Source organism: Choloepus didactylus, chromosome 11 (genome assembly GCF_015220235.1).
Source record: "Choloepus didactylus isolate mChoDid1 chromosome 11, mChoDid1.pri, whole genome shotgun sequence".
NCBI classification, from domain to species: Eukaryota; Metazoa; Chordata; class Mammalia; order Pilosa; family Megalonychidae; genus Choloepus; species Choloepus didactylus.
The window spans coordinates 58,864,462-58,879,580 of NC_051317.1; the positions used below are offsets into that span (position 1 = coordinate 58,864,462).

Sequence of the window (15,119 nt, forward strand, 5' to 3'; positions counted from 1 at the left end):
CTTTCTTCTTTCCCAAAGGATGATTTATTACATATGCAATTAGGTGATGCAAGTTGTTACATCTCTGTAAGATTTTCACGGACCTTTGCAAATTAGAGAAAGGTCTTTTGGCAGAGTTTGAAGAAAAAAAATAGTCGTATCTCCATAGCCCAAGCAGCTTTCTTGAGTAACTCCCAGAGCCCCTCTCCTGACCAGCCATCCCTTAACGGGTGCCCTTGGCCTTGGCCAAACTACTGAGGTCACATGGCCAGCTGGTGACCTCAGGACTTCACAGGGTGGCCACAGAGTTCCAGAGCTGATGCTCGGTATTGGTGGTCCAGAAATCCAATTTTGTCTGGACACCTATGTTAGAAACAAGCATTATACCTTAAAAACACTCACCCAGTTGTGGAGGAGAAAAGAATTTATTCACGATCTTGCAAGAACGGACACACAGCCAGACACATGGCAGTTATGCCAAAAAAGAAAGAACATGGCGATAGTTATATCCTACACCTAATAGCATGTCCCTCCCCTGTTTCCCCATTGGCTGGGTACTCCAGAGGTTACAGCCTATCCAAGAGAGCTAACTAGCTAACTAGATTTTGAATTGTACAGCATATCCTAGAGAGCTCATCCAGTTGAAATTTCCCACTGAAAGTTCCCACCTTTTATTATAGCTAGCACCAACTCAGGGCTTATGTCAGGGGCTCTCTCCTTCCCTTTAACCGCGGAGGCTGTTTGAGCCAGTCTTGTTTAGTTTCCATTTTCCCTACTCCACGTTGCCTTTAACCGTTTCTTACACCAAGAAGTTATCAGCTGCCTGGGGATTGACTCACGCTAATCAGGTTCCCAGGAGATGCATCTATCAATCCAAAATCTGGTTCATTAATCCCTCCTAAAGGAGGGCTCCTTTCAATGACCAAATATTTAACTGCCATCTTTTCTTGTTTGTTTCTTCCTTTCCTGTTTTTTTTTTTTTTTTTTTTTTTTGATTGTTGCTTGTTTGTTTTTGTCACCTTAGCCCTATCTTTCCAGCAGAGAGGCAGTCAGGTATGAAGACTTGACATGGAATGAGTCTTTAGGAATGTTCCTGGGATCTAAACTCACTGTCCCTCTTTGTGAAGTATAGAGCTAAATAATCACACTCGAATCCTTCCAGTCTTTGGACTCCTCCTTCCTGGAATTCCTTAAGATCACTCCCTCCCCACCTCATTTCCCTTCCCCTGATGTCCTAGCCCAGGTGGTTCTGCTTTACCTTCCATAGTTGCAAGCCCTGCCTGCCTGAGGCCATATCTACTCCCCTGGAGTGGATCTGGGAGTTTCCTGGGGCTCCTTACCAGCCACTCCCCGTTTTTGTGGATCACCTCTGAAGAGATGTTTGTGTGGATGGGGGCAGGTGGACCTTCTGCAGGTGCACAGCCTCTTTGTTACGGGGTGATTCTTGCTATTTCCCCACTCTGGACCAATTTCCTGCAACCCCAGGAGTGGAGATCCCAGTCTGGAGGGAACAATGTGACACCCTGTGAGTGGAAGAGTTCTACCCATTCTCCCTGACAAAAGCATGCTGCTTTGTTCCGGTCTCTGCAGGAAGAGTCCTTGCTGATCATCTCTGCCACTGGTTCCCAAAAGCCTTCCTGTGAACCTGGCTTGTCACAGAAGCGTTTAAAACATACAGATTGCTGGGCCCATTCTCCAGGCTTGGACAAGGTCTAGAGTTGTATTTGTAAAACATTCCAAGGAGTATAGGAATCTGTCCAATGGTGGTCACCTGTTTTTACAATATTTTTGTGTCACTGCCCTCCTGCACCACTAGGTAATGGGTGATTGGAAGCTCTCCTTTCCTTCTCATTTATGGTTTTCTTTTTTGCTTAAATCTTCTATGCAGTGAAACATATCATTTTACAAAGCAGTCTTGTTTTTTCTTCAGGTTATTCTTAGAATCAGCCAAGTTTGGAAACTGCCACCGTAAACCCATTATCTCATATCTGGAACCCTCATTTTGTGGATGAGGAAACTGAAGTTCCAGGCTCTGCAGATGAACTGACCCACTGCCATCAGGGGGCTCCAGGACTGAACAAGTGTGTAAACTGCTGAGTTAATATATGAAGACCACACCTAAAATGTATCTCTGTTCCTTGACTGGACCGACTATTCTAAGCCCTGGGGGCCTCGTTTCTGGGGTGTTGCATTAGAGGGCAGTAATCAGATGCTCACATATGCAGATGTTTGGCCACTTAAGCCAAGCATTGTCCTTCTGTTCTAGCACTAAAGCATGCATGAGGTCAGCCTTCCTGATGCTTCTCCCATCTGACTGAGACCCCAGAGTGCCCAGGGACCCCACCTCATCATTTGGCTACTTAATCCTTCAGTACCCCAACTTCCCATCTGTAAAATGAGGATACTTCTAGCTGAGCTACCTCTCTTACAAAGTTGTGAAAATCAAATAAAACAATATATGTGAAAGGGTTTGGGGGATAAAAAGTACAAAACCTTAAAATAATTTTAAGGTCGTTTCATCGTCACTGATATTATTAATACAGTAGCTGCAAAGACTTTATATTTCTGCTGAGTAGCTCCAGACAGAATCACTGTAGGTGGAAGAAATACTTGATTCTATTCTAATCCAGTGAGAGGCTACTTTGGGGATCAGGGAACCAGGATTCCCGTGGAAGTAGATCTCTTCTGATCTTCCTGAGTACTGTCTCTCCAATGGTCCCTTAGCGAATCATTTCACACTCACTGCCCTTTTTGTGGTCATCTTCCAGCTGCACTCTGAGCCAGTAAGTGTTTGGGTGAGCAGGTTGCTGCATGGAAGTCAGAGGATGTTTTTCTGTCTGCTCAAAGGCAAGGGATACCTTTCATGCTTCTCCTGCTGCTTCAAGATTTGTCGTTTTGAGAATGGCAGAGTTTTTTTTTTTTTTAATCTTCATTTTATTGAGATATATTCACATACCACGCAGTCATACAAAACAAATCGTACTTTCGATTGTTTACAGTACCATTACATAGTTGTACATTCATCACCTAAATCAATCCCTGACACCTTCATTAGCACACACACAAAAATAACAAGAATAATAATTAGAGTGAAAAAGAGCAATTGAAGTAAAAAAGAACACTGGGTACCTTTGTCTGTTTGTTTCCTTCCCCTATTTTTCTACTCATCCATCCATAAACTAGACAAAGGGGAGTGTGGTCCTTATGGCTTTCCCAATCCCATTGTCACCCCGCATAAGCTACATTTTTATACAATTGTCTTCGAGATTCATGGGTTCTGGGTTGTAGTTTGATAGTTTCAGGTATCCACCACCAGCTACCCCAATTCTTTAGAACCTAAAAAGGGTTGTCTATATTGTGCATAAGAGTGCCCACCAGAGTGACCTCTCGGCTCCTTTTGGATTCTCTCTGCCACTGAAGCTTATTTCATTTCCTTTCACATCCCCCTTTTGGTCAAGAAGATGTTCTCCGTCCCACGATGCCAGGTCTACATTCCTCCCCGGGAGTCATATTCCACGTTGCCAGGGAGATTCACTCCCCTGGGTGTCTGATCCCATGTAGGGGGGAGGGCAGTGATTTCATGAATGGCAGAGTTTTTGACTTTGTGTTCCAGACTAGATTAAGAACTAGACAGATTTTAATATTTGTAAGAAGTTCAGGCAACTATTCCAACAAAGAGATTCCTGGAATGAGAAAGCTTTATTTTTCTCCCCAAGAAATAACTGCCAACTTAAGAATGCGGGAATTCAGTCCATGATAATTTTAATGATGTGAAGCACCAACTAGGTCTCCATAGAGTCCTTCAAAGAAAAGTTACAGATTATTTGGCAAGACAACATAAAAATACAATGGAAATTGACATAAAATATAAGAAATCAATTCTAATTAAGGGAGAATGTGATTTCATGGCATAGCACAGACAGCATGTGTTTACTAGGAGATCCTTCCAGCTTGGAGATTGTACAATTTTATGAAAATTCCTGGTTTGGAGGGATTGGGGAAGAGTTCACAGGAGAGGCCATTCTTTAATTGGGCGTTGATGCATAAATAGGTACCATACAGGCAGAGAGAGAAAGGAACTGCATTCCCAGAGAGTGAAAAGACAGAGTAGAGGCACCCAGGTGAAGCAGTGTTCTGTGGGTTTGGTGTGAGGAATTAGGCACTGATAAGGAGAGTAGATTCATCCTGTAGACACTTGGATTGGTCAGATTTGGTCTGGAAGGCAAAAAAAAAAAAAAGCAAATTGAAAAGATTTTAATAATATGGAGAGATTGTGTTAAATGGTTTGAGTGATTTTTCTTTTGCTTAGAAACCCATTTGTCAAATGGCAGATTGCTAAGAGTCTGCATCAGAAATACCTGGAAAAATTTAGGCAAAAGATGTTTTCCTGGCTTCTTTCCCCCCAGATTTAGGATTTCAGAATCTTGAAAGCAATTGGAAGTAGGGGTGGGTAGCTAATGCTTTTTTAAGCTTTCTAAGTGCAAACAATGTTAGAACCATGCAAATTTCTAAGAATTTCATCCTCATGCATCATATAAGTACAGTGTAAAATAATACTTAAAACCCCCCTTCCCCTGCAATCCTAATAGTTTGGGTTTGGGGGTTACAAGCGACTGAAAACCAATACTGGCTAACCTAAGCAGAAAAGAAAGTTAGTGGCAGAATATTGGTTAGCCCACAGGAGCCTATGAAAGTGTCGAGGTCTGGGCCTGGGAGATTTGGCAAAAACCAAGGGAGTCAAGTGGTCAAGAGCATGTCCAATGTCACGGCACAGGAACGGTCTACTTAGGATGCCACCACCTCTATTACTAGACCTCTGTGACTAACCTTACCTGTTCCTGCGTCTTCACATCACTTCTTCACAATCCAGAACACTAGGTAAGAGCCTCCAGTTGGCCAAATCTCAGTCATGTAATCATGGACTGGTACCTGGGAGTTGGGAGAGAACACCTGTCCCTTTTCCCCCCACTTCCCACCAAGACCCACATAATGGGGGCTCCCCCCAAATCCAAAGGTGATCAGATGCTGGATAGCCAAAAAACATTCATCTCACCTCCCACACAGGCAAAATGAGTTTGGGATGTTTGGTTCCTCCTTTCTTCACCATCTTTCCTTGTTTCCCCATCTTTCACTTTCCTTGCCCTTCCTCTCCTCCTTCAGTGGCTTTCACAGTTGCCCCATCCTTTCTCAGGTGGGTCATAGACTGCCAAGCTCATTGTGTTTGAGTTACCATTTGTCATTTTTCTTTCTGTTAGTCTTTTCAGCCCACCTCCCACCTAGTCATAAACCTTGCCTGCAGCATCCCTGGTGGGCTCCCCACCTCAGAGAGCAGCCATTCCATCATTATACAGCATTCAGTGCTTAAAAAAGCTTTTGTCTTACAGATCTACCTCAGAGATAGTGCAGATTCAGTTCCAGACCACCGCAATAAAGCTAATATTGCAATAAAGCAAGTAATATTCTAAATCCTTTGTTGTCATTTCAACAATGTTCACAACATCTTTGCCAGGAGTGGATTCCATCTCAAGAAACTATTTTCTTTGTTCAACCATAAAAAGCAACATTTCATCCATTAAAGTTTTATCATGAGATTGCGGCAATTCAGTCACATCTTCAGGCTCCACTTCTAATTCTAGTTCTCTTGATCTTTCCACCACATCTGGAGTTACTTCCTCCACTGAAGTCTTGAACACCCTCAAAGTCATTCATGACGGTTGGAATCAACTTCTTCCAAACTCCTGTTAATGTTGATATTTTTACCTCCTCCCATAAATCACAAATGTTCTTAATGGCTCTAGAATGGTGAATCCTTTCCAGAGGTTTTCAATTTACTTTTCCCAGATCCATCAGAGGAATCACTATCTATGGCAGCTATAGCCTTATGAAACCAATTTCTTAAACCATAAGACTTGAAAGTTGAAATGACTCTTTGATCCATGGACTGAAGAATGGATGTTGTGTTAGCGGGCATGAAAACAACATTCATCTTGTAATCTCCATCCGAGTTCTTGGGTGACCAGGTGCATTGTCAACAAGCAGTAATCTTTTGAAAGGAATCTTTGTTTCTGAACATTAAGTCTCAAAAGTGCACTTAAAATATTCAGTATACCATGTTGTAAAGAGACGTGCTGTCATCCAGGCTTTGCTGTTCCATTTAGACAGTATAGGCAGAGTAGATTTAGCATAATTCTTAAGGGTTCTAGGATTTTTGGAATGGTAAATGAGCACTGACTTCAACTTCAGGTCACCAGCTGCATTAGACCCTGACAAGAGAGTCAGCCTGTCTTTGAAGCTTTGAATCCAACCATTGACTTCTCCTTTCTATCTATGCAAGTCCTAGATGGCATCTTCTTCCAATAGAAGGCAGTTTCGTCTACATCAACATCTGTTATTTAGTGTAACCACATGGCTAAATGATCTTAGCTAGATCTTCTGGATAACTTTCTGCAGCTTCTACATCAGCACTTGCTGCTTCACTTTGCACTTTGATGTTATAGAGACAGCTTCTTTCTTTAAACCTCATGATCCAACCTCTGCTAGGTTCAAACTTTTCTTTTGCAGTTTCCTCACCTCTCTTAGCCATTATAGAATTGAAAAGAGTTAGGTTAGGTCCTTGCTCTCAATTAGGTTTTGGCTTAAGGGAATGTTGTGGCTAGTTTGATCTTTTATCCAGACCACTAAAACTTTCTCCACATCAGCAGTAAGGCTGTTTCACTTTCCTATTCATGTGTTCCCCAGAGAAGCACTTTTAATTTCCTTCAAGAACTTTTCCTTTGCATTCAGAGCTTAGCTAACTGGCGCAGAGGCCTAGCTTTCAGCGTATCTTAGCTTTTGACATCTTCTTCACTAAGCTTAATCATTTCTAGCTTTTGATTTGAAGTGAGAGGTGTGAGACTTTTCCTTTCACTTGAACCCTTAGAGGCCATCATCGGGTTATTAATTGGCCTAATGTCACTATTGTTGTGTCTTAGGGAATAGGGAGGCCCAAGGAGAGGGAGAGAGATGGGAACAGTGGTGATTGGAGCAGTTGGCACACACAACAATTATCAGTGAAGTTCACCATCTTATATGGGCACAGTTTGTGGCATCCCAAATAATTACACTAGTAGCATCAAAGATCACGGATCACTATAATAGATATAATAATAATGAAGTCATTACAATATTGTGTGAATTACCAATTCTTACCAACATGAAGTGAGTGCATGCTGTTGGAAAAATGGTGCCCATAGACTGGCTCAAAGCAGCGTTGCCATGCAAACCTTCAGTTTGTAAAAAAAAACACATTATCTGTGGAGCACGATAAAGCAAAGCTCAATAAAATGAGGTATGCCTGTATTAGGCCAATTATTTTCTACCCTTTATCTTTCTTACTGGTACTTATTCTATAACCTGTACCACCCTGAAGCTGTCTACCCTGTCCCTCATGTACCCATTCAGATATTTGTGTATAAGACTGTTAATTCTCTCCCAACCACCTACCCCCCACCGTTGTCTTCTCCAAACACCCACAGTCTCTTCAGCTGCTCGTCATTAGACAGAATTGTCATTTTAAAATTTTGATGCCTGAAGGAAATCAGACTCTCTACATATGATCTGATCCAGAAAAGGACTGTCACCTCCTTTGATGTAGACAGAATACTTCTCTTAATGCAGCTGAAGATGCAGAGCCTCCTTTGTAGCTGGCTCTGTGTTAGAATTAGGTTGATTGTCCATGAAAACTCATAGGTTTGGACTGAAATTATGCAGGACTTGTTTAAAATATCCCATGGAATCTGATTCTGATCTGGAGCCTGGCACCACCATCCTAGCGTAAAACACTGTTAACTCAGAATTTGCTTGAGAGACTCTCCCAATGAGTCTGTGGAAGGCCTGAGAAGGTAGTTCCAGGTGACTAGAAAAATAAAGAGCACTAACCAGGGTGGAAGACTCAGTTTATATACTTTATTTCCATTAAGTGGTCCCTTCCTGTATATGCACGTAAAAGCTGACTGTTGATCGATGGACAGTGGTTTGGGACAGCCAGGTGAGATATGGTTTGCAAGCTTATTCTTACTGTTATTATTATTAAGTCAAGTTCATTGGGGTACAATTTACATTCACTCTTTAGCGTAACGAGTTTTCCCCAATTCCAGAAAGGATTTAACTTTTGTACAGTTAAAGTACAAAATTGAGACAGCATGCTAAAATAAGAAAGAAACTAAAGGCAGACCTTTATAGTTTTACCATTCTGTTAATTCTATCAAACGCATACAGTCACGTGAATCATCAACACACTCAAAAGAATCAACACCACCCCAAACAGTGCCCTTGGATGGTCAACCCCTCTCTTTACCCCACACGTCTAACATCCACTGATCTGTTCTATGTCCCCATTGTTTTGCCTTTTCCATAATGTATTTGAGATTCTTCCATGTTGTCACACATATCAATGGTCCATTCTTTTTCACTGCTAAGGAGCAGTTCATTGTACAGTGTGCCTAGCTGGTTTCTCCATTCACTCCTTGAATATGCAGTTGTATCACCTAATGGTCTATGTAACATCTCATAAAAAAGGGATTTTGTGCTCTTCTCTATTCTCAGCCAAGCATGGTCTATTAGACGTAGAAATTGTTACTCTTGGGTGTGATCTCTGCACTTCAGTCATGCTGGATTGTCCTCTTTATAATAGCTCCTGAAGGACAGGGAAAAAAGTCAAATATTTGGCAGAGTACTTATGTTTTAATTTTCTTTGCCTGCAAGCATCAGCACTTGATTTTGTCCATTTTGAATAGAGACTTTATTTCTATCTCTTATCATACTTTGAAACAAGTTTAAACCCTTCTTCGTCTTGTTTTGTTTTTTAAGAAAATACTGGTCGGCATCTCTACAGGAAATCTGTCACTATTTCAATATTATGACTTTTTATTGAATTGTAATTATTACATAAACAGGTTTTAAAATCTCTTGTTAAGTACTGTTTTCAGTTTAAAATTGAACTCGTTCCACTAAGTGTCCTTGATAATAATTTTGAGAGATCTATGCCAAGAGACATAGTTGTATTATAAACACTGTGCTCTGAAATTCAGGTTCGGGTAGAGAAGGGACATTATAGAAGAAGGTGATTTGAAATAATTATATGATGGGAATGTCTGAATTTGTAACCTCTGTATACCTTTGATTTATGACATGGTAAAAATAACATTTAAAGAAAACCTTCTTGGATTTCATAATCTCAACTGAAAATTCTTGGTATGCTGGTTACAGCATGATTCATTCACTCAGAAGATTCAAAGCTGACCATTTGGGCCAGCTAAATGATTTAGTTGTTTGCTTTTTAATGGGGGCAACCTTAACTTATTCCATCCTTAACTAAAGAACACTTGTGCAGATTCTGTTTCTACAACCACAGTTCTTACCGTTAGTAAAGGGACTCGGCATAAATTCTATGAAGGATACTATATTTTCTCTTCCCGTCTTATTTAAAATAAATGCATTCTATCAAAATCCCAAAAGGATTATTTTGGAACTTGAGCAGATGCACTAAAATTCGTTTGGAAGGGGGAAAAGTTAGTGAATAGCTATGAAATTTTTCAAAAGTGGGGACAATGAGGAGGAAAATGTTCTTACCAAATAGCAAACTAGGCTTTAAAGCCATGGTAATTAAAATAGTGTGGCAATCCACGCAGGAATTCGTAAATCAACCAGTGGAACAGAATGGGGAATCAAAAATAGGCCTATATGTGTCAGGACATTTCATGTATGAATAGAAGATATTTCAAAGCTGGTGGATAAATGACAGTCGGTTTAGTCAATTTTATTGACGTAATTAGCTAAAACTATATATATATTTATAAAAAATATAAAGTTAAATCCTACCCAAAATACAATTAATAAATTACACACATAAAAAGGTAGAATAAAGAGATTAAACGTAAAAATGGAATCTGTGAAAATATTAGAAGAAAATAGAATGTTTTTGTTATCTGGGGTGGGGAAACCTCCCTAAGCAAGACTGTAAATGGAGGAAACCAAAAAGGAGAAGATATATTAAACTATGTGTGGCAATACACCCTGTTCTAGTTTGCTAATGCTGCGGAACGCAAAACACCTGAGATGGATTGACTTTTATAAAAAGGGGGTTTATTTGGCTACACAGTTACAGTCTTAAGGCCATAAAGTGTCCAAGGTAACATATCAGGAATTGGGTACCTTCACTGAAGGATGGCCAATGGTGTCCAGAAAACCTCTGTTAGCTGGGAAGGCACGTGGCTGGCATCTGCTCCAAAGTTCTGGTTTCAAAATGGCTTTCTTCCAGGACGTTCCTCTCTGGCAGGCTTGCTCCTCTTCAAACCGTCACTCACAGCTGCACTGAGTCCCTTCTCTTTGAGTCAGCTCATTTATATGGCTCCACTGATCAAGGCCCACCCTGAATGGGTGGGCCAAGCCTCCATGGAAATATCCCATTCAGTTATCATCTACAGTTGTGTGGGGCGCATCTCCATGCAAACAACCTAATCCAAACGTTCCAACTTAATCCCCACTATTATGTCTGCCCCACAAGATTGCATCAAAGAATATGGCTTTTTCTGGGGGACATAATACATTCAAACCAGCAAATTCCACCCCCTGGACCCCAGAAAAACATATTCTTTCCAAATACAAAATACATTCATCCCACGACAATATCACAGGAACTTAAATCATTTCAGTAACAGTAGTTAAGTACAAAATTCCATCAAAATCAATTATATGCATGGTGAGTCCTAAGGCATAATTTTCCTTTAGTTGTGGTTCTGTGAACTTAGAACAAGTTATGTGCTTCCAATATACTAAGGAGGGACATTCATAGGATAAACATTCCCATTGCCATAAGGAAAAACTGAAAAGAAAACAGGATTAACAGGACCAAAACAGTTCCTAAAACCTGAAGGACAAACTCCATTAGATTTCGAAGTCTGAGAGTCATTTACAGAACGATGTTGCATCTTTGGGGCTTGAGAGAGCGGGAGTCTAACCCTTCCTAAGGGCCTTTGTGGCAGCTCTTTCCTCTCCAAATGCTGGGATGAGTGCTCCAACACATCCACACATTGGGGAGACCACCTTCTTGGCCCCACCCTCCTCAAATATCAGGGCAGCTCCTGTATTTCCTTCCATCTCCGGGGCACATGCTCAACCCCTTCAGAACAGTGTGGTGGCAGCCAGGCTCTCCCCAATTTCCTGGGAATGTGCTCAACCCTCTTTGGGGCTTGGGGTTGCAGAACATTTCCTCAACATCGAGGCGGAAGGCCTGCCCTCGACCTCCAGGGCAAACTCACCCTTTCCATGCGTGTGGGCCACTCCACTCTCCCAGCCCAAGACCTCTTGACTCCAGACCTCAACCTCCATGGCTCTGTCTTTGAAGAAATTTTTCCTTCAGTTTGTTCCTTGTCTGTCTTCTCCAGTCCAGACTGGCAATGGCTCTGTCTGTAAAGATCTCATAAAAATTCTGTTGGCTTTGCATGAAGCACACAGGGGTCAAAGCCATCAGACAATAGGACTTTCCACAAATCCTTTCTGCTTAATTCCATCTCCATTCTTGGCTTGTACTGAAATGGTGGCTGGGTTCCATGTTTGGTTACATCCTCATGTTGGGCTGTAGCTTCTGGGATTCCACCCAATGGAAGCCCATAATTTTCCAAGTCATCAGCTTCTGGTTTCTTTGAACCCAAGAGTTCAGTTCTAAGTTTATCTCTCTCTGCTCGCATTTTACTATAAACTGCAAGGAGAAGCCAGGGTATATCCTCCACACGTAGTCTGGAGATCTCCTCAGCTAAAGTATTCCAGGTTGTCACTTTCAAATTCTTCCTTCCATCTGACTCAATTTTGCCAAATTCTCTGCCACTTTAAAACAAGGATCGCCTTTCTTCCAGTTCGTAACAACACATTCATCATTTCTGCTCAAGTCCTCATCAGAAATATCTTTAGAGTCCATATGTCCACATACAGCCTCTTTAAAGGAGTTTTGGCCTTTTCTATCAAGCTCCTCACAATTCTTCCAGAATCTTCCCCTTATCCATTTGAAAAGCCGTTCCAACATGTTTGGTATCTGCAAACTCAGCAGCAAAAGCACCCCACTTCTCTGGTACCAAAATCTGTTCCAGTTTGCTAATGCTGCAGAATGCAAAACACCAGAGGTGGATTGACTTTTATAAAAAGGGGGTTTATTTGGCTACACAGTTACAGTCTTAAGGCCATAAAGTGTCCAAGGTAACACATCAGGAATTGGGTACCTTCACTGGAGAATGGCCAATGGTGTCCGGAAAACCTCTGTTAGCTGGGAAGGCATGTGGCTGGCTGCTGCTTGCTCCAAGATCAAAGTGGCGTTCTCCAAAATGTCTGCATCAGCTGCCAACGGCCGTCTTCAAAATGTCTGTCTCAGCTACTGCTCGCTGTGAGATCTTTCTGTCTGAGCTTATATAAGTCTCTAGTAAACTAATCAAGGCCCAGGGCGTGGCCACATCTCCATGGAAATACTGAACCAATAGGTTCCAACCTAATCAACACTAATACATCTGCCCCTACAAGACTGCATAAAGAATATGACTTTTTCTGGGGGACATAATATATACAAACCAGCACAGTCCCCAAACCAAGTGATGTATGGTATTTAGATTTTCATTAAGGAAGACATGTTTGTTCTTTTGGATTAATCTACAGTAATGAAACAGAGCATGTCACATGTGAAATAGGGAAGTTAAAATTCATCTCAATACTTTAAAAGATTGTGTTAAAAGGCGTTTTAAAATACTCACTTTCATATATTGACTTAAATTACTTTGTTATATAACCGTATTAGTTTCCTAGGCTTTTCATAATGAATTACCAAAAACCAGGTGGCTTAAAACAACAGAAATTTATTTTCTCGCAGTCTGGAGGCCTGAAGTCTGAAATCCAGGTGTCAGCAGGACCATGCTCTTTTCCCAGGGCTCTGGAGGAAGATCTCTCCTCGCCTCTTCCAAGCGTCTGGAGACCCCAGGCGTTCTTGGCTCATGGTTGCATAACTCCAGTCTCTGCATCATCTGCCCCCTCCATGTCTCAGTCTTCTCTTGGCCTTCTCCTCTCTGTTTCTCTGCTCCTCTCTTACAACGACACCAATCATAGTAGACCAAGGATCCACCCTCCTCCAGTATGGCCTCAGATTTACGTCATTACAGCTGCAATGACCCTATTTCCAATTAAGGCCGCCTTCTGAGATCCTGGGGGTGAGTACCTCGACATGTCTTTTTGGGAGATGCAATTCAGCCCCAAATGATAACCATGCCAAACATGATACAGTTGTTTTAAACAGGTCTTAGGGGTTTTACAAGATTACATACAGCTGTGAAAGAAGTTCAGGAGTTAAAAAGGTTTGGAAAAGATAAAGAGAGGAGGAGACTTTTTTTACAAGTTCAGTTTGAAGCAGAGTTAGAATTCGTGGTCAATTTCCTGGCCCCAGGGCCTTAACCATGCTCTGAATCTCTTCCTGGACCCTCCCCATTTCCCTCAACACAGACCCCTCACCCCTGCTTCCTCCCAGGCTCGCCAACCCCTCCTGGACCTCAGATCACAGGTACTTCCTGAGGAAAACCTTGCCTAGCCACATCCAACCCCAAAACAGACCAGTCCCTCTTTTATAAGCTTCTGAACTCCCTGGGCCTCCAACAGAATGTTCTTCACACTTTTGTTAACTGCAGGTTGACTGTGAACACTGAGGGCAGGCAGGTGGGGAAAAGCACACGTTTTCTGTGTTCAGCCACCATGTCTGTGGAAGCAAGGGGAAGATCTGTGATTGGATTAGGTGGCTTCATTAATTGATCCTACTGCAATTTTAGGTAAATAATGGAATCTGTAAACTCACTTTTCTTAGTTGTTTTTCCTCTGAGCTGCTCTTTTCTTTTTTCTTCTTTTTTTTCCTTCTATCCCTCACCCTCAACACAGGAAGGGAACAAATTGTGGCATTTGACCTTTAAAATACAGTTTTGCTTTAGACAAGATCTGTAGAGTCTTCAATCTTAGAACTCCAGCCATCTGAAAGTACCTTGTGAGAAGGCCTCTTTTAAACAGTCACATATTTTTAAGCTATTTCAAATGAAACTGGACCTTATAAACTTTGTGCCTAATGATTTAAAGAAACTTTCTTTTCATGCGTTCTTCAAGAAACAGCAATATTGAAATTTTCCACAGATCTGCTTTGAAAGATTTAATTTTTCTTTCCTTTAAATCATATCAGGGATGATCATCTTTTGCTCAAAGCAAAAATATGTGGAGGTGGCCTTTTTGAGAACAGGCAAAACCAATATGAAAATCCTTTGAGGAAATCAGATTCAGAAGGGAAATAAATAAATCCCATCTTGACAACCTCAGTGTAAGAGCCAATTTTTAAAAAGTGCAATAATTCTCTTCAGGAGGAATTCTCTGAAGAGAACTCAGGATGCAAAGTTTTAACCTGCAAAAAATGCAGTTGTTGACTATTATGCAGTCCTTGACAAAACGGTGTCCTGGGTTGGACCCTTTAAGCCTCTGGCAAATCAGCCCCCAAACAGGACTGCTGCCATCCTCGGAAATACCAAGCTCCAGTCTGGGTGAAAAATGGGTGCGGTTTGCTCTGCAGCCTCATGTCGCTAGAATGAGTTAAGATGCCCCTTTATCTGTGAGAAATATTGCATCTACAATGGAACAGTGCTGCAATGGAAAACTCACATGTTTCCCATCCCAACCCCAGAGGATCAAGAAGATCCTCTGGTCAAATGCTTTTGTTTCTTCCCCTTTCCATATCACACTCTTCTGGTGTGTGGGTCAAGAAATAATTTGGGGGGTGGGGGGGGGCAGTGGGAGGGAGGGAGGTTTCTAGGCAGCCCATGGCTCTGATTTTGGTTTTGAATGTTTTCTGTTTACCCTAAATAGGAGGGTTCCAAGTCTAGTGTGTGCTGAATGCCAGCTATTTCCTATTGAGAACACTAGGTAACCAAGTTCCTAATATTCTAAAACTCACTTGTAACCCACATACCCACACCTGCTTGCACATCTGATGTCAGGATGTACAGAAACAGAGGAGCTGTTAGGCTGAATGTATTTTCCTCTAGAGATGAAATTGTTTGTCTGCAGAGATCCCCGTAAACATTTTTTAAAAACATCGTGAA

General features: G+C 41.6%; 1 protein-coding gene across 8 annotated transcripts in view; it reads left to right on the forward strand.

Annotated features, from left to right (window-relative positions):
• The window catches only part of PDZD2 (PDZ domain containing 2), a 410,031-nt gene that overhangs the window by 249,421 nt on the left and 145,491 nt on the right, over nucleotides 1–15,119 (forward strand). The window contains exon 1 of one of the 8 annotated variants that reach the window (XM_037798738.1): nucleotides 13,182–13,202. The exons of the other annotated variants lie outside the window; for them this stretch is intronic. The gene's annotated coding sequence lies outside the window, so the exon portion shown is untranslated. Of the gene's footprint in view, nucleotides 1–13,181; nucleotides 13,203–15,119 lie in introns of those variants that run through there. 8 annotated transcript variants of the gene reach the window in all.